This window comes from Spermophilus citellus (genome assembly GCF_964194105.1).
Source record: "Spermophilus citellus genome assembly, chromosome: 8".
Taxonomy (NCBI): Eukaryota; Metazoa; Chordata; class Mammalia; order Rodentia; family Sciuridae; genus Spermophilus; species Spermophilus citellus.
The window spans coordinates 28197103-28216046 of record NC_138189.1 but is presented as its reverse complement, the minus strand read 5'-3'; positions in this window follow the sequence as shown (position 1 = coordinate 28216046).

Sequence of the window (18944 nt, the reverse complement as noted above, 5' to 3'; positions counted from 1 at the left end):
GGGGTTAGCAAATATAGTTTTTTCTGAAGCCTCTCTCCTTAGCTTACAGAGATTTGCTGTCTCACTGTGTGATCACATGACCTTATCTCTGAATTTGAACCCTAGTGTGTCATCTTCTTGTAATGGCACCTGTCCTGTTGGATTGGAATTCCACCCTCATGACCTCATTTGGACCTATCTCCCAATACAGTTACATTGGGAGTTAGCACTTCAATATATGTATTTATGAGGAGATATTTGAATCCATAACGACTTCCCAGTAGAAATCCTTTCATTTCCCATTAGCAAGAATGTAGTGATACTTGATTTTAATCATTGGCAAAAGGAAATGGTGACTCCACAGTTAGCTTATTCCGAACAATATTTACTCTTTGAATTGGGGAGGGAAATAACTTTCTTGAATTCACAGAGGTTGTATTTAAAAAAAAAAAGTTCTATTTGCAAGGAAGAAAGCAGAATGATCTTCAGTCCTAAGACCTTTAAAAATCAAATTATATTTGTTATATTGTATTAATATGACACAACAAATCCTACCATTATGTACAACTCTAATGCACCAATAAACATGTGGAGGAAAAACCTTCTTTCAATTCCTTTTTGCAAGTTCATATACTCCCACTTGTTTACTGGCCACTTTGAGTCCCAAAGATATCTTTTTCTTTTGAGTTCGTCACACTCTTTTTTTTTTTTTTTTAATCTTTAATGGCTTGGTGTTGTTTCTTCTAAGAGGAATCTTGTCCCCTGTGTCCTTGCACAGTTCACTTATTCCTATCTTTTATGTCTCAGCCTAAATGACATATCCTCAAGACAAAGTCTGACATAGGGAATAGGGAATTAAAATCAGAGGCACTTGACCACTGAGCAACATCCTCAGCCCTATTTTGTATTTTTATTTAAATACAGGGTCTCACTGAGTTGCTTAGCACCTTGCTTTTGCTGAGGCTGACTTTGAACTTGGGATCCTCCTGCCTCAGCCTCCTGAGCTGCTGGGATTACAGGCATGAGCCACTGTACCCAGCTAGGTACTGATACATTTTTAATAAACTAAATATATAAAATAACATAAAGGAGGATGTTTCAATACTCTATCCATATGCCATATTCAATTTCAGTAAGTGATAATTTTAACCACACTAGTCATTTAATTTCAAATAAGTAAACAAGTTATTTTACCGAATTTGGGTATTTTCTTTTCTCTTTATGCTGCAAAAGCCCACAAGTCCATGATTGTGTAACTTATATGAACCTCTAAATTTTAAATTACACTGGAATTCTCTGGTGTGAAAACTAGTCTACTTCTTAAAAATTTAAAAATTTCTTTGGTACTGGGGATTATACCCAGGGATGCTTAACCACTAGCCACATCCCTGCTCCTTCTCTCTCTCTCTCTCTCTCTCTCTCTCGCTCTCTCTCTCTCTCTCTCTCAGATAACATCTTGCTAAATTGCTGAGACTGGTCTTGAGCTTGCAATCCTTCTGCCTCAGTCTTCCTAGTTGCTAGGAATACAGGTGTGTGCTAACACATTAGGCCTAAATTAGTCTACTTCACAAATAAGATTAAAATCTACTTTGTGACGTATACTTGCAAATCCATGTAAGTAGACACCATTGAGAAAAGGCTAGTTTTCCTTATGTTTAAACAGATTTTGATGTTTTGTTCAAAATGTAAGGGCATGACTATGCAGCCAATATAATACCAAAATGCTTATGAAGATGTATTAATGTTTAAATGTTGTTGCTTTTTCTTATGAGGATGAACAGCTTCCAAACATTCTCAGTGTAATGTAGTAATCTCTACCGAATGGAACATTTTCTTTACTTAAACTTTCATTTTCTACTAATTCACAGAAATAAAACTTTGTTCTTTGCTTTTCTGGTTTGTAAAAGATCCAGGAAGGTTGTTTTACAATGATTTCTTCACCAAGGGCTCACAGACTTTTTACTTATGGGGACCTCAAAGACTATACATCAGCTAAGGTTTCCAGCCAGATTTTATGGCTTCCATGATCTTTAACTCTTGTCATAGTAGCTTAAAATGTTGAAAGAGGTGAGATGAAGCTGAGGAGACAGATGGTACATGGGGAGAAAAGAGCACAAGGGGCAGAGCTATAGCAAGAAAGTAAGTGGCTCTCAAAAAGACACAGAGGAATTTATGTGGTGCTGTGTGAACTTTTACCTTAATTCTTCAATGTAAGAAGGAAGGTATAGCCATTGCTCTCACTGCATCGGCTTTGAACTTGTAGGCATTTTCTAAATGCTGTTTATACCCTGACAATTGCATTTTAATTTATTCATCATATAGACACAATTTTAATGATAATTTTGGATGCAATTGAAATAAAATCCAGAATAAAAAAGATTAATATTTGAATCCTATGTTTTTTCTCTATTTTTGATGGTTGAGATATAGTCACTTTAAAATTGGTAAAAAATCTTCTATGTCTAAAGAGAAAATGTTTGAAGCCAAAATTCTGTATTTTTTAAAATCCCTAGTCAGGGCTGAATTTCCCCATATTTTTTGAGAAATATCTAGAAGTTCCAAATTCAGGTGCTAAACGTTATCTAATTGACCTAAACTATGATAATCATTATTAGAAATATACCCTGTCCTGTTAAAATTATTCACTCTTCTAAAAAGTGGCTGTATCCCATGTATGTATTCGCATTTGTACTTCTAGAACGAGTCATCTACAGGAAATCAAAAGCAGAAACTTGCAGAGTTCAAGGGACAGATCTTTCCCCAGTGGTGATATAGAGGTCTATGTAGAAATCAGGCAGGTAGTTCTAAAGTCTGCCTGAACAGAACTCAACATATGAATAAGATAGAATTGGGAAATGAACTGAGGATTATTATCATTATCCTGTACAGACTGTGGAAGATCACTATGCTGAGATGACAGAATACTCCCCAAACTTCTGGGCCAGGAGCATTGTGCTATGAGGACAACTGACCTAGTTAGTAAGAGGTTAGTAGGATTGAATTTTGGAACAAATCAGAATTCTCCATAACATCTCAAAAGAGAATTCAATTTAAATATTTGATTTTACAAGGCTATTTGATGAAGTCTTTGGTTGTTTATTTACCAAAGAAGCTATATAACTGGGAGATTCACACACACACACACACACACACACACACACACACACACACACACACAGCCTATTTGGAGCATCCTTGTAATGATACAGCTTACTACAGAAAAATCAAATTACAAGGCTGAAATGGATCTCAAAGAACAGATAAACTGCTCTGATGTTTGAATCTTTTCTATAATGCCTAATCAAATGATTGCCGACACCACATTTTAAGGGATCCCATTACTAGTGAAGGAAATATATTCAATCCATGACACTGAATATTATCCATTGACCCTACATCTGTCTTCTTGACCAGCAGCCTATGCATCTTACTACCTAAAGTCATGCACAGGCATTTTTTTTTTCAGGTTAATGAAATGACCTCTCATGACCTATTTCTCTCTAATAGATTACAAATATCTCAAATTCCCCAAGCTAGTCCTATGGCACAGGTTACTTTTCCATTTCTTACTTGCAGCATCACAGTTTTATCTTTGTATGGAATCCCTCTTTTTGAGTGCTGGGTCTGGCAGGATAATAACATACCAGTGAAATAATGCTAATCTCATTATGGCTTTTGTAATCATATTTTGTGTAAAAAATACAATATAGCAATAACATGTTTAGAAATATTTGCGCTTACTAATTTCAAGAGTTCAGATTCTCTGTTATCCTGTGTGACTGTCAGCTTTTTAATTATGTGTGCCAAGAAATGTGCCAACTGTTTTATCTTCATTTACAATTAATCATATGTACTTGATATTATTGTCTCTATTTTGTAGATAAGAAAGTAAAGCTTCAGTGGAGTTAATTTTCTCAAATTTGTGTGGCTACAGCATGAACCAAGTTTCAAAGACTCATCTTTTATCTTATTTATTTATTTTTTTAAATTCCAAAGCCCATGCCAGTAATGTTTATGCAAAGCTGCAGGAGAGTCAGCAAATCATGCAAAATTTAGCCACAGATCTCAGCAGGCACTGATCTTGATTTTAGTGATGCTGGGACTGCAGGTGTAATCATCTCTATGCCTTAGACAATGCCTGATTTGTTTGCACCAGCCTCAAACAGCTTGGTACTAGTATCCACAGTTTTATGTCAGCAACATCATATTTGTGATGGAGTGGAAAGTATGTTTATGGAACCCCACAGAACTCCACAGTTTGGTAAATGAATTCAGGAATCTCTTTTGAGCACTTAAAGCCTTTATTGCCAATGGAGATAATTTGACTCTTAGCTTATATTTTTTTTTTCAAAAAATGGAGCTCCTAGTCTTAACAATCTCAAGTTCAAACCTATAATCTTGTAGTGATGGTGGCAATAGTGTGAAATCTCTTACTCAGGATATCTAAGACATGCTCAGTAGAGTCACAGAGGGTCAAATAGTAGAAGATTGTGGGTAGGGAATGACTTAGATTTCATGGAGAATGCAGCCCAGGGCAGCCTTCGAATGTACATAGGTAGAGAAAGAGCTACACTATCATCAGGACTCATCGCAGTGCCAGTGATATGCGCAGAATGATTAAAACTGTTTGTGTTGCTTTTGGTTCATTCAGAGGCTTTAATTGATTAAGAGAGCCACATGAGGAGTCATGTGGAACACCCCATAGTATATTTAAGAGAGAGTGTTTCTTCATAAATAAGAGGGCCTTATACACTGTGGACCATCCATTTCCACCCTCCATTTAAGTCCACTTTAATAATGCTTTGCAAATGTTTTCTCCCATTCTCTAGGTTGTCCCTTCAACCTGTTGGTTGTCTCCTTTGCTGTACAGAAGCCTTTTAACTGAATGTGGTCCCATTTTTCTGTTTTTTGCTTGCTTCTCATGCTTTGGAGTTTCATTCATAAAATCCTTGCCTATTCCTATGACCTGAAGTATTTCCTGTTTTATTCTGGTAGTTTCATTGTTTTAGGTCTTACATTTAAGTTCTTAAGCCATCTGAGATCATTTTTAACTAGTGAGAGATGGGGATCTAATTTCATTTTTATATCTGTGGATATCTAATTTTCTCAGCTCTGTTTATTGAAAAGGCCATTCTTTTTCCACTTGATGTTCTTACCATGTGTTAAAATTCAGTTGGTAGAGATGTGTTGTTGACTTTTAGGCTCTGTTCTATTCCATTGGTTTATGTATCTGTGTCTATGCTAATATTATACTGGTTTGATTACTGTAGCTTTGTGGTATATTTTGAAATGACTTTTTTTTTTATTAACTCAAAATGTCTTTGGCTACTTGAAGTTTCTCTCTCTGTGTGTGTGTGTGTTCCCATAAATTTTAGAATTTTTTTTCCAGTTGTGTGAAGAATGTCATTGGTATTTCAATAGAGATTGCCTTGAATGTGTTGATAGCTTTGAGCAGCATGGACATTACAACTATACGGGTTCTTCAATCCATGAACATGTAATGTCTTTGTTTTAAAGACTCTTAACTTTAGTTTCTTTGGTCGGTGTTTTACAGTTTTCTTATAACAATCTTTTACTTCTTCGATTAAATTTGTTCCCAGGTATTTTAATTATTTTTAGATATTGTAAATGAAATTTCCTTCTTGATTTCTATTTCAGATATTTTGCTATTTGTATGTAGAAAGACTAAAGAAGTGCTGATGAGGTTGTGAATAATAGGGAATCCTTGTACATGGTTTGTGCAAAGGTAGATAAGTATAGCCATTATGGAAAACAGTATTGAGTTTCCTCAGAAAATTTACAATTAGAACTACTATTTCATCCAGTAATCCCACTACCATGTATATTTTTTTTTTTACTAGAGCCAGGAAATGGAAACAGTTGAATTATCAATTAATTGATAAATGGATAGAGAAAATGTAGTACATTTACACAGTGTAATACTGGTCAGACATGAACAAGAATAAAATCCTGTCATTTGTGGCAACGTGGGTGGATCTGGAGATCATTATGCTAAGTGAAATAAGTCAGGCACAGAAAGATGAATACCACATGATCTCACTGATAAGTCCAACTAAAGAAGTGATCTCATAGAAATTGAGGGTAGAATAGAATGGTGTTTACCATGGGCTGCATAAATGCTTCTCCTCTGTCATTCCCTCTATTGTACTTTAAATTTCAATCTTTCTTTTTCTTTTCTCATTCTTTCTCTTCCTCTCCAGTTCATCTTATTATGGTATAAGAATTCAGCAAACTATTTTTTTTTTAGAGAGAGTGAGAGAGGAGAGAGAGAGAGAGAGAGAATTTTTAATATTTATTTTTTAGTTCTCGGCGGACACAACATCTTTGTTGGTATGTGGTGCGGAGGATCGAACCCGGGCCGCACGCATGCCAGGCAAGCGCGCTACCACTTGAGCCACATCCCCAGCCCAAGCAAACTATTTTTGTAAAGGGATAAACAGTAATAAATATTTAAAGCTTGTGGATTATACAGTTCCTGCTGTAACTACTCTGCTATTGCAACATAAAAGCAATCAGGAAAAATACATAATCAAATAATAAGTGAGGCTATGTTCCAATAAAACTTTATGGACACTGAAATTTTAATTTCATATAATCATTACTTGACAAAATATTCTTGTTCTTTTGGTTGCTCTCAATGACTTAAACATATGCAGACCATTCTAGTTCATGGACTCTACCAGAGTAGACAGCAGGGCAGATGTGGGCTGGGGACCTCATTGTGCCAAGTCCTGCTTTATATGCCTCAAAATATAGCAGCTGCCAGCTCAAGAGCCTTCTATTGCTCAACTCAGGTTTAAATTATTTCTGAAATTTCTAACTGAAAATTCTTACTGATTAAGGGACAAAGATTCGGGGACACATAAAAATGACCTTATTTAGAGCAAGCCTAGAGGTTGGGATGTGAACATATGGGTATTAGTGGGCAAGGAGTAGTAAGTTTCAAGTTAAGTGGAAAGTCTGAGAAGGGGAATCACTGTCAAGTTCAAAAGTTAAACAGGATAGTTCACACAGAAATTTAGAACAGTTAAGGGGGCAGGAGGAAAGTTTTGTCTTTAATCTTGTGTCACTAACTTGTCTGAATATATTCCTGAATTTAAAGGAGGCAATAGCACTAAGTGTGTGATATGTAACAGACAAATACAGCCGACTGAATGTAGAATGTGCTAAAGATAAGGCTAAAGAGAAAAGCAGAGCATAGATCATAATAGCTCCATGTTATGTTTAGAAGACTTTCTCCAAACTCATGATGATTATGAATTGAATTGTGTCTCCCCAGAAGATATGGAAGTCTTACTCCCGGTTTGTGTGAATGTGATCTTATTTAGAAATAGGGCTTTGTCACGAGGGGGCAAAATTACGATGTATGCAGTCGAGGGGAGAAATAAAGAATGTTCACATGCTTTCTGCCCCTTTCAATGCTTTAGTCACTCAAATTACTCCACACAATTTCACTCTATAGGTTCTTAATCAAGAAAACAGCAATCTTTAATGCTGGGCAACTGCAATAGACATAATCAATTCACAGCAAACAATTCTAGATTAATTCTAAGCACTGAAAAACACACTTAATTATGACAGGCTAATGACAGACATTCCCTCCGTGTGCTAAGTTCAAAAGTCTTAAGCCTTAGGCCTTATGTCCAGCAGATGCACACTCACTTAGACCACAGTGACCAGGTCCAGAACCAAGGCAGGCTTTTCCTTGTGTGGAGTGGATGATAGACCGGTTGAGGAGAGGGTCATAGGGAGAACTTGCGGCTCTCACCAAGGTCCAGAGGAGGCCGTAGAGTTTGAGAGTGGTGAGGATCATGCAGAGGCTCTGGAAACGATGACAAGTAATGGGCTGTCAGGTCCTTATCAGGCTCTCCAGATCAAGTGCATCCTTGTTTCGGCTGGCTAAATCCCGATTCATCAGCTCTATTATTTATACTCATTTTGGGGGCTTTTGACTCCCCCTTTCAATCCTTATCCATCTGGCCTGGTGGTCTCCACCCTGATCTTCTTGCCTTTACCTCTTATCAGGTGAGGACAGCTTGCCAGCAGCTTCACTGTGTTTATCAGGGTGAGGGGAAGCAACTTGTTTTGAGGCCATACTGGAGAGCTCTGTGGGTGTGCCTGGTGAGACTGCAGGTTTCAAACTGGAGATTTTAAAATGGAGTTGCTTAGGCTCAGGCCTAAGGCCATCCTCATAGGCTTTTACATAATCAAGGTTAGATTACTAGGATGGTCCCTAATCCAATATGAGCATTGTATTTACAGAAGGGATATATTTAGACACAAAGGAAGACATACATACACAGAGTGAAAATAATGAAGACACAGGGAGAAGGAAAATCGTCTCCAAGCCAATCCCTGAGGCCATCAGAACCTCAGAGATACTCCTGGAATGGTTTCTCCATTACAGTCATAGAAGGAACTAACCCTGATGACATCTTGATTTCTGACTTACAGCTTCCAGAACAGTGAGACAATATATTTTGGTTGCTTCAGTGACTCAGTTGGTGGGACTTTGTGATGGTAACCCCAGGAAACTAATAGAGAGAGTCATAAAACAGAAGATACTTGCCCCTGAATTCTTTCTTTGCACAGGTCCTGGATATTGCAAACAATGAGAACAATGATATCAAGCTCTAAGGTTGAGGTTATAGGCCACTAGTTGAAATCTTTAAAAATAGAGAAGAAATGATTTAGCACCAAGAATCTGGGACAGGCATCAGAGGAGCAGCCTGTGGAATTCAAAATTGTTCACTTCAGCATTTTCTTCCCATATTAGAATTTTCTGCCTTTCCTAGAAACAAATACAGTATTACTGTCAAGCTTCGGATCAGATTCACCACATAGCCTATTATTCAATCCATCGTCAAGAAAAATTTAGCTATCAGAGACTTCAGTATTTGTTTATTGGTTGTTATTGTCACTATTTGTATTTTTTTCCTTTCAGGGGCTCTGCTTTTTTTTTGTGCCAACTGTCTTATTAATTTTGCTGAAAAAATAATTGTGGACTTCAGAGTTATGGAGGACTGAAAAATAATACCTGCCACAGGCACTCAGTGTGGATGTGAACTGTTCAAGGAGACTATCTTTCTGTGGGGAGTACAATGTGCTAAACACCAGAATTCTGTTCACATAATGGCTCCCGACTTGAATCCATTAATGAAATACTTTGAAGTTATTGTTTATCTTAAAGAAGGTATTGCTATCACAATATAATCTTAAACTGAAAATGTTAAAATTGTATAATTTCAAACTATCTCCCAATAAATTTTCACATAAAAATTGTATTCACTTGTACATATTACCTAAAAAGATTATGTAATGTATTTGAATAAATTATTTTTGTTTGCCTCTCTAAAGATGCTATTGAGACTAGTAAGTTACAATCAGCTGAAAGTGGACAACATGCAAAAATCTGAGAAGCAATGCTACATGCCTTAGATAAGGGAAAGGGACTAACGGATTGTTCCCAATGAGCAGATCTTTGATCCAGCATCCACCTTCCAGCCTTACAGATCAAAGATATTTAACTTAGAAGATAAATCAAAAGGAGGCAGGGAAGGAAAGCCTAGGAGCAGAGGGATCAGAAGCAATGTATTGTTAGTGATGGCAAATTCTTTTTTACTGGGATGGGAAGAGGGTTGGTCAACAAATGGAATCATGGGGAAAAATCCTTTGGGTTTTGCAATAACTTTGTCTTCAGGTTTGGCTGCCAAATGTTGCCGCCATCTCTGTCTATCTTCCCATGAAGAGGTGGAGTCTGTTTTCTCTGCATTTGGATCTATGGCTTGACTTGATCATCAGAATGGGGTAGAATATGGTAGAAGTGAGATTATACAAGTAGTTCTGGGTTAAGCTATTAAAAGTCCACTTTGCTCTCTTACTATCTGGTTGCCATATTGTGAAGAAGAAATCCACACTTTCTACAGCAGCAGGAGACCATGTTGAATGGTTTTGGAGGCTAAGTCATCACACAGACAGAGACCAAGTGGAGGAGAATAAAGGCAGTGTGAGCACCCAGGTTCCAGATATGTGAGAGGCTTCCTTTGAGCTTCCATTCAAGCTCATCTAGCTTGAGTGATTCACCAAGTACTATAGAGCAAATCTGCCCAGACAACACAGAGAATGGTAAGAAATAGTAAATTATTGTTTTATTGATTTAAGCCACTAATATTTTGGAATGATTTTATTTGCAGCAAATCAGATTTTTTATATAGAACTAAAGAAGCATAAATAACTCCTTCTGGCACAGAGAATATTAATAGAAATGAGTGAGGAATTATGAAAATGCTGTTTTCTTCCTTGAAAGAAATTCCAAAAGCACAGCAATTCTGTATTTCTGCATCCTCTGCACTTACTCTACTTAAGAGGAGTTGAAGTGAATTGTATCTTAAGTAAGTGAGTTTGGAAGGAGAAATACAGCCGTCTGCAGCAGTGTTTCCTTTTCTTGTCCCTTAGGAGCGAACCAAGAAGAACCTTCTTTACACATTCTCCTCTGTTCACTCCCTTCTTGTCTAAAAGGAGATAATTCCCACCTACCATGGCTTATACTGTTCTTATACTGCTATAGTTTGGTGAGCTGATCTACAAAAATCTGTGCTTTGGTGTCAAGAAGGCTCATTTCTTACATATACAAACCATACCATGCATCAGCCCTGTCAGAGAATATTTGATTCCTATCTGGCAGCTTTCTTGTGTCATTCCTCAGTTGTTTAGAATTGGGGTAGGGAAAATGCTTGCTACTTTTTGGTCATCTCTTAGAAACTCTGATGCTGTTAACCGTGGATCTGAGTGATGCCTTAAAAATAAATTTGTAAACAAAAGTTATATAACTGCTTATTAATTACTGACTACTGAGTCAAAAGTTATTGTGTTTTATAAAGCATTGATAACCAGATATTTGAAAATCATCTGCACTGACTTCATTAGTTTTGTGCCTTAGCTTTATAATACATTGGAAATTGTACATTCTGATTTTAGGGAATTTCTCATTTGTTCAAAAAAGGACAAACTATGGCAAGTCATATATTAATATAAAGCAAATATATTTTTTTTCAAGGACCAAGGGCTTTATGCTATAATTGGACAAAAGTATAGAGAGTTGGAATCAGAACACTTAACGCTTTTATTGAATTTCTTTTTCATTCCCTTTTTGTTTCTTGTTTTTCTCAGCTAATCAGTATAGAACTATCTAACTCTCCAGGTGGCAATGAACATGAAATGAATAATGAATAAATATCTAGAAACCACTCTGAAAATAGTCACAAATATTAAAATGTAGGTGTCATTTAATATATTCTCAAAAATGTGTATTATTATTTCTTTGGGGGAGTTAGTGGTTTGGGTACTCTCTAGACCACATGAAACTTTGAAATGTTTTCCTATTTCAGACCCAAGTAAACAACTGCTCCACAATTCCATCTGGGATTGAAATGAAAGTTGAGTCATGATCATTACCAAGTGCAATAGACCTTTCTGCAGTTGTTTCGCTGTCAGTTCACATTTTTAAGTACTATATATATATCCTGCTCTCTTAGACCTTATGGCTGCACAGTTGACCACTATTCCCTGATTAAAGTTAAAAACCACAGCAACCATAATAGGTCATAAATCATCTCATTCATAAAGGTGCAGATTACAACAGGAGTGCAACCTCATCACTTTTATGGATGACTTTTTCTGATTAGGCAAAACATACCACAGGTATATTTTCTAAGCCTGTCAGAAAGCCTCTGGCTTGCAATGGTGCAGGGAACATCTGTCACTTTCCCTCTCAAACATCCATCAAGCAAAATTATTAAATCAACATGCATCATTTTGTATAATAGAAGTAAAATCACTGTTATAGAACATAATTCCCGGATTGATTTTCCCTGCTTTGAAAATAAACAACTTGGCTTCACATTCATGTTTATGTAGCAGCAGGAGATCATTATCTTGTGACAAAACTCTATTCTATTGACATTATCTCTAAATGGTCCCTTGATAGGATATATAAAATTTAATATACATTCAATTTAGAAAAAAACCCATTCACTCCATACTGACATATATCTATTTTTAAAATTTATTTTACAGACAACATTTGAATCCAAACATTGTATTTATTTTCTGTAATGTTGTTTACTTCCTGCATAAGAGTCAGCAAATGTATACTACTGATGAAAATTCTGAGCAAATACACAGAGTTTGATACCAAATGGTTTGAGGATAAATCTTGACACTAGTAGTGTGATCTCAGCAATGAGCTTACCAACTCTGATTGAATTTAGTAATCAGTGAAATGAAGATAGTAACAGTAATGTGCAATTCACATGGTGTGCCTGGATGGAATGAATGCTTGCAACATCATCTGGCACAGAGTAAGAGCAATACAACCAACATTCCGTTTATAGCTTTTACCCTTCCACTAACTTTTCATTTGCTTCTTAGCTGTATGGCCCAGAAAACCCTATTTAAATTCTCTGAATTACTCTGTGTTAATTTTTTCCATCACCTTCCAGTTGATTGGGGTATTGCATAAGGTAATATTTGTAAATTATACTTTTAAATGGAAGAGGAAAGTGTTCCTTTTGTAAACTAGCCAGAGAAGTTTTGAAGTTAATCTCAGTAATATGGGGGGGATTATGATGCTATAGGAGGTTTGGTGGGGTGGCTCATGCCTATAATTCTAGTGTCTCTTGGGGCTGAGGCAAGAAGATCATAAGTTTGAGGTCAATTTCAGCAACTCATTAAGACTCTGTCTCAAAGTAAGTAAGTAAATAAATAAATAAATGGGGGTCAGTTGGAAGGTGGCACAATGGCAAAGGACCCTAGGCTCTATTTCCAGTACCAAAAACAAACAAACAAAGGTACTATAGAAGGTCATGTATTGCAATATCTTACTTGAAAGTTGTTTCAAAATTACTATATATTGCCCTGTATATTTTATTTTTCTAGCTCTAGTTCCATTCTTCCTCTTCCTGATTGCTCTATGCCTGAGAAGGTTGGTATCTATAGATTGTATCAATCTGTATCCTTTCCTTATGGCTTCTTAATGAATTTGGCATGAAGGAGATGTCACTGGACACTGCAGGTCTATAATCCCAACAGCTCAGGAGGCTGAAGCAGGAGGATCAAGAGTTCAAAGCCAGCCTCAGCAACATAGCAAGGCCCTAGCAACTCAGAGAGACCCTGTCTCAAAAAAAAAAAAAAAAAAAATATATATATATATATATATATGGGATTGGGATGTGGTTCAGTGGTTAATCATCTCTGGGTTCCATCCCTGGTATCAAAAAAAAAAAAAAAAGTCAAAGATGAGAAAACTCAGGGTATATATTTTCTTGACTCTCTGCTGATCCACAGGGCATTGTGTGTATCTCTGTTTTGGAGGTCATACTTCTATTAGGTGGCTTTATCCAAACAGTCTTGTTCTTATCCTTGTATCACATTCATGTTTACTTACCTGCAGGAAAATTCTGTGGATGTCCTTGGACTGACCCAGTTGTTCCTTTTCTTACAGGTAGTTCTCAAGAATAACTGTAGAATATGCTGGGAATATCACATTCTGCGATAATGAGGAGCTGGCCATAACAACCCATGCTCTGTTGCTGTCCCTTCTAGATCAGATGTCCTTTAGTGCTTTGACCAGAATGCCACATAGCCCCCCCTCCCCCAGGGAATAAAGACAAAGATCAACAACTTTCCAGGGTCTCTCAGCTGGGATGAAAATGGGGTGCATGCAGATGAGACTCCATCTGCTCTAGGTAGATGGCCCTGGGGGGACTGATTCCTCATGTATCCTAGGTTTCTATTGTCCCTCGCTGTCTACTGTAAGTAATAAACCCACTTCATGTATCAAGTTATTGTGTCTTATCAGACTCAGAAAATTGGTAACCAGTTCCCAGTGAACCTGCTTTATGACCTACAGGTAGAAAAGGTTCTTGCCAGCCCTGGGAACTACACTTCCCTTGCTAGTTTCCTACAGTCTCCCTTGTGAATACCACCCTCATTAAACCATCTTGAGTTGCCCAGTTTCAGTGTGCCATGTGTCTAGATCCTCACGGAAACATGCCCAAATTTGTGTAAATAGTCATATCAGAAGTAGCTGAAAATGTTAAGTGCTTCAGAGATAAATTTTATGGTTGTTAAAAATCTTTAGTGTTTTCAGGGTGGTAGTTGAAGTGCTTGTTTTATGTGTAACCATTTTGAAGATGTGAAAGTATTTGTCACCCTTAGTAGTAAAAAAAAATTGAAAAGTGCTAAAAACTATAGTGCCTTTTGGAAACATAAGGTCAAATTAGCATTCATTTGGATTTCACAAGGTAACTGAACATAGATTTGAATTGTAAAGCAGCTGTAATTATCTTTTTAACAGTCACAGTAACTCTTTTCGGCAACTAGTGCTGTAATTACAGACATTGTGTTCAGTACAAACTTCCATGTTTTTGACAGGCTGGAAGATGAAAGGATACACAAGGACTTCCTGATGTTAGTCTCACTTTTTGTCTTTTCACATCTCTTTACATCTGAAACTATGACCCAAATGGGATTTACACTTCATTATACATGACATGTTGTTCTCTTTAGAGGAATAAAGCAACTTCTTTCACAGGATAACATTGATTTTTAGTCCTAGGATGCAATTTGTTTGCTTGATGATAATAATTTTTCTAAATAATAAAATGTGCCAACATATTACAAGTTTGAATAGGGCAAATGGGTAACAATAGAAGATGATCATAGTGAAACTGGAAAAAAAATCCTAATGATAAGATAAAACAAATCTGACACTTTGAGAATAACAAAGCACATCTTAAACTCAGAAAAAAACATTTCTTTAGCATAAATTTTAAAGTGCATTCATGTTTGGGATGGCATTTGGGGAATTTGCAACATACAGAAATGATCACCAGAGCAATTCTTTGTCACTCAGTTATTTTTTTTCCCAATTAGAACAGAAATATTCCTATCCAAGAAAATTACAAACAAATAAAGCAAGCCTCATCATTTCTGACTTTCAGATCTCCAACTCATTGTCTAATTGATCTGTAGCTCTCTTTTACCAATGTGATTGAAAATGTTATTGTGCTTATAAATACTAAGAAAAGATCTTGCTTCGTATTTTTTTTAAAAAATGTGATTTTATTTTTTCCACATTTTTTATTGGTGTGTTATAGTTGTACATAATGATGATATTTGTTCATGTATATAGTATAACAATATAATTTGGCCAATATCACTTCCTAGGACATTCCCCTTCCGTCCTCACCTTTCACCTCTTGGTCCCTTTACTCTACTGATCTCACTTTAATTTCTATGAAATCTACCCTTTTTTATCTCTATAGTTTATGCATATGAGAGAAAGAAAACAAAACAACCTTTGATCTTCTGAGTGAGTATGACTTATTTCACTTAACATAATGATATCTAGTTTCATCTGTTTTCTGCAACTGACATAATTTTGTTTTTATTTATGGCTGAATAAAACTCCATTGAGTATACATACCACATTTTTTCTTATCCATTCATCTGTCGAGGAGCACCTAGGCTGGTTCCGTAGTTTGGCTATTGTGAATTGTGCTGCTATAAACATGATTTTATAGAACAAAAATCAGATTAATAAATAAAAATATCTCAGGGCACTTCTTTCTGTTTTGACCTGACATGAGAATATTCTTGTAGCAGTTAGCTGAATATTTGACTAATGATATAAATATGATCAGGGAATGAAGAAAGACATTTTGTTTTGGAAAAAAAATAATACTAACAATAACAAGAGGATTGCTTTGCATCTTCAAGGAAAATGTTAAGTGAACATTGAAAAAGTGTCAAAAATGTTCCAGACACCAGATTTTGAATTATTGAATTTCTTCAATAATTATATGTAATATGCAATTATATATAGGATATATTATTACCACCTCATCTACCATTTCACCCCCTGTCACACAAGGGGACAGCATTTCAAATTGAAGAGGTAAAACAAAACATGGCTTATGTTTCATGTAGGCAGCAAGGGCTATATCTTAGGCTGCAGGCATCTCTGGAAGAGTGTTTATTTTAGTTTATTTATGGGACTTGTGAATTGGAAAAGAGTTATCTGAAGGATAACTTTCTTCCTCCTTCACTGTCTTCTTCCTTTTCTTGCTTCCTTTCTTCCCCCCACTTTCTTCCTTCCATCTTTATATATAATGTGAATAAATGTGATTCAAGTTATATTTCTAATAAGTTTCTCTTTACAAATATATGGCCATTCCTCATTTGGTTTACACTTTCATTTACAATTGTGTTATTATTTTTTTTCTGAATCATACAAAGACTTTATACATATTATCATATTGTATGTTTCAACAGTGACTTTAAAAAATTGAGTTCTAAATTAATTATCTAACTCTCAGGCCTCATCTCACCTATAGGATAGGAGGTGAACTAATGAGGAGAATTAACATCTGATTTTTTTAATGTGTTCTTTTTAGTTATACATGATAGTAGAGTATATTTTTACATATTTATACAAACATGGAGTATCTTATTCTAGTTACGTTGCCAGTCTTGTGGTTGTACATGATATGGAGATTCATTGTGGTGTAGGCAGATATGTATATAGGGAAGTTATGTCAGATTCATATTTCTTATTTTCCTTCTCACATATCCTCTGAAATGCTCAAATACTTTACCTTTGGTCAAATAACCTTTGTAACATGAACTCAAGGACTTTATAGGAAGCTACAGTTTCCAGGGTTAATGAGAATCTGGCTGATAATGTTGTATTCCAGTGCAAATGCTTTTACTGCATTATCAGTATTGATTAGTGCTGTTGATGATGTGTAGCTAAACCACAGGATAGGGGCTAGTCACGTGTTCCTAAGTGCACTCCTCAGTAGTGAAACTAAAATAAAACTAGAGCTGATGATTTCTCTGAACTAAAGTTAAACATTACCAATTATTATCATTTGTGACCATCTGAAAGACTGAATTATTTTTTGAGATTTCTCAGACGCTGAAACTGTTTTTCTGCAGTTGCTATAAAATCTATGTAGTTACCTGTCTTGTCTAAAGTCTTAGGCTAAGAAAATTCAGTGGAGGAAAAGAAGCTATTATATCTTATGAATTTGGTAATATGAGTCCAAGACTACAACAACTAAGAAAGTGGAGTGTTTTCTGCAGCCACAGATCATGTATTCTCATCACAACAGGTTAAAAAATCCCTTAAATTTGTATGAGTTTCATTACCTTTTCCTGTCTCAGATAAGAAATGCCTGGACTTCTTTGATCATTGAGTTTCTAGGACTGACCAGTGGATAATTCTGCTCTTTAGAGAAGGTGCCAACACCCACTGATGAACTCTTTAGGTGATAAAATTGATGGTTTGTCTGAGAAATTCAAGATCCATGTTTTCTCTCTCTTATGGAAACTCAAGACAAACAAAAAAATGTTGGGTATATTATGAAAATAGAAAGAAAACAAGCAAAATAGAAGAATAGCAGTAGGAAGAGGGAAAAGGAGGTACTGGGGAATGAAATTGACCCAATTATATTGTTATATTGTATACAAGTACACATATGTAATAACAAATTTGACTATTCTGCATAATTGTAATATACCAGTAAAAATTAAAAAAAAATAAATTCATGCACTGGCCAGAAAAAACTATGATTTTATGTCTGTGGGCTCCATTTCTTCAAAATCTCACTTCATCTGTTTTTTGACACTACTGATTCAGCTCTGCAAGCCCTATTATATGGCATGTTTAACAGTTCTGAGGTGCTTTGCTGGGAACCATTTTTTTTTCTGAATGACATCTGGGAAAATGGAGAAGCTAGTGACTTAAGCAGAAATCTAGGAGGCAATGATGGCATGGGAGACAAGAAAGAAAAGTGTTTCAGGAAGCAGCAAGTGGCCTACCATGTCTAATGCTCTGGTGAATTTAACTGTGAAGAAGGAATATATGCACAATGTCTTCTGTTTCAACTCCAAACCTGCTCTCCATCCTTCTCTTATTTGCACAAAGGCTGAGATATGTGGAATAATTGCTTCAGCTAGTTGGCATCTCCTGGAAAAAGCTAATGACGAGCAAAGGGTAAAGTCCAGGTTTCTATTTTGCTGCTTCTTGAAGATTTCTTGGGCTATCATGTACCCCTACAGGTAGACATAGATCTTCTCTTGGTGGCCCCCTCTCCTTTCCTCATTCCTTTCTGATTATTGAATGCATCCTGTCTTCATCATTATAGGATTAGGGTTAATAACAGTCTTACAATGAATTTTATACCTGTAGTTTCTCCAGAACTATCCAACATTTTATAAATAAATGTTGCATTCAACCCTTTCTTGAAATATAATCGTATTCAACTTTCCTTGAATTATATTTTTGTTCAGTCTTACTTGAACTCCTTGTCTAATTCTGTTGCCATCCTGAGTGACACAAAGCACAAAAATGATATTAGATTGCAGTGTGGATGTTGTCATTGTCCTTGACAAGAACAGTTTCAAGCACACAATGGAGATGAAAACTAACAGGAATATATGCACAAAGAAAATTGTGTGAAGAATTACAAATATCTACAGTAGACCATATTTTTTTTAAGGATACTTCTCTGTAAACAGAACAGGGTTTTGGAGTAGTTTCTAAAGTTTCATATCATAAAGGAAAACATTAGTGAGGAGGAGAACAAACTGAAATAATTTTTTGAAGCATTATTGTCCTAATACTGAGAATTATTTTCATATATATGGTCTCTATCCAGTTTTGTTGCTTTCTTATAAGGAAAAGCCTTTGATGCTGGAACTCTAAGGGGGATCAAGAGGTTTTCCTCTATAAACACTGGGGAAAGAAATCAGAAGGTTTTTATTGTTTCCCATCTGAACAAGTAGGGGGAAAAAGAACACAGGGGAAGAAACTTTTGAGATTCTTTGTAATTTTCCTAGATTTTCACAGTAGGAAAGAAAGCAAAGATTAAAGGGAG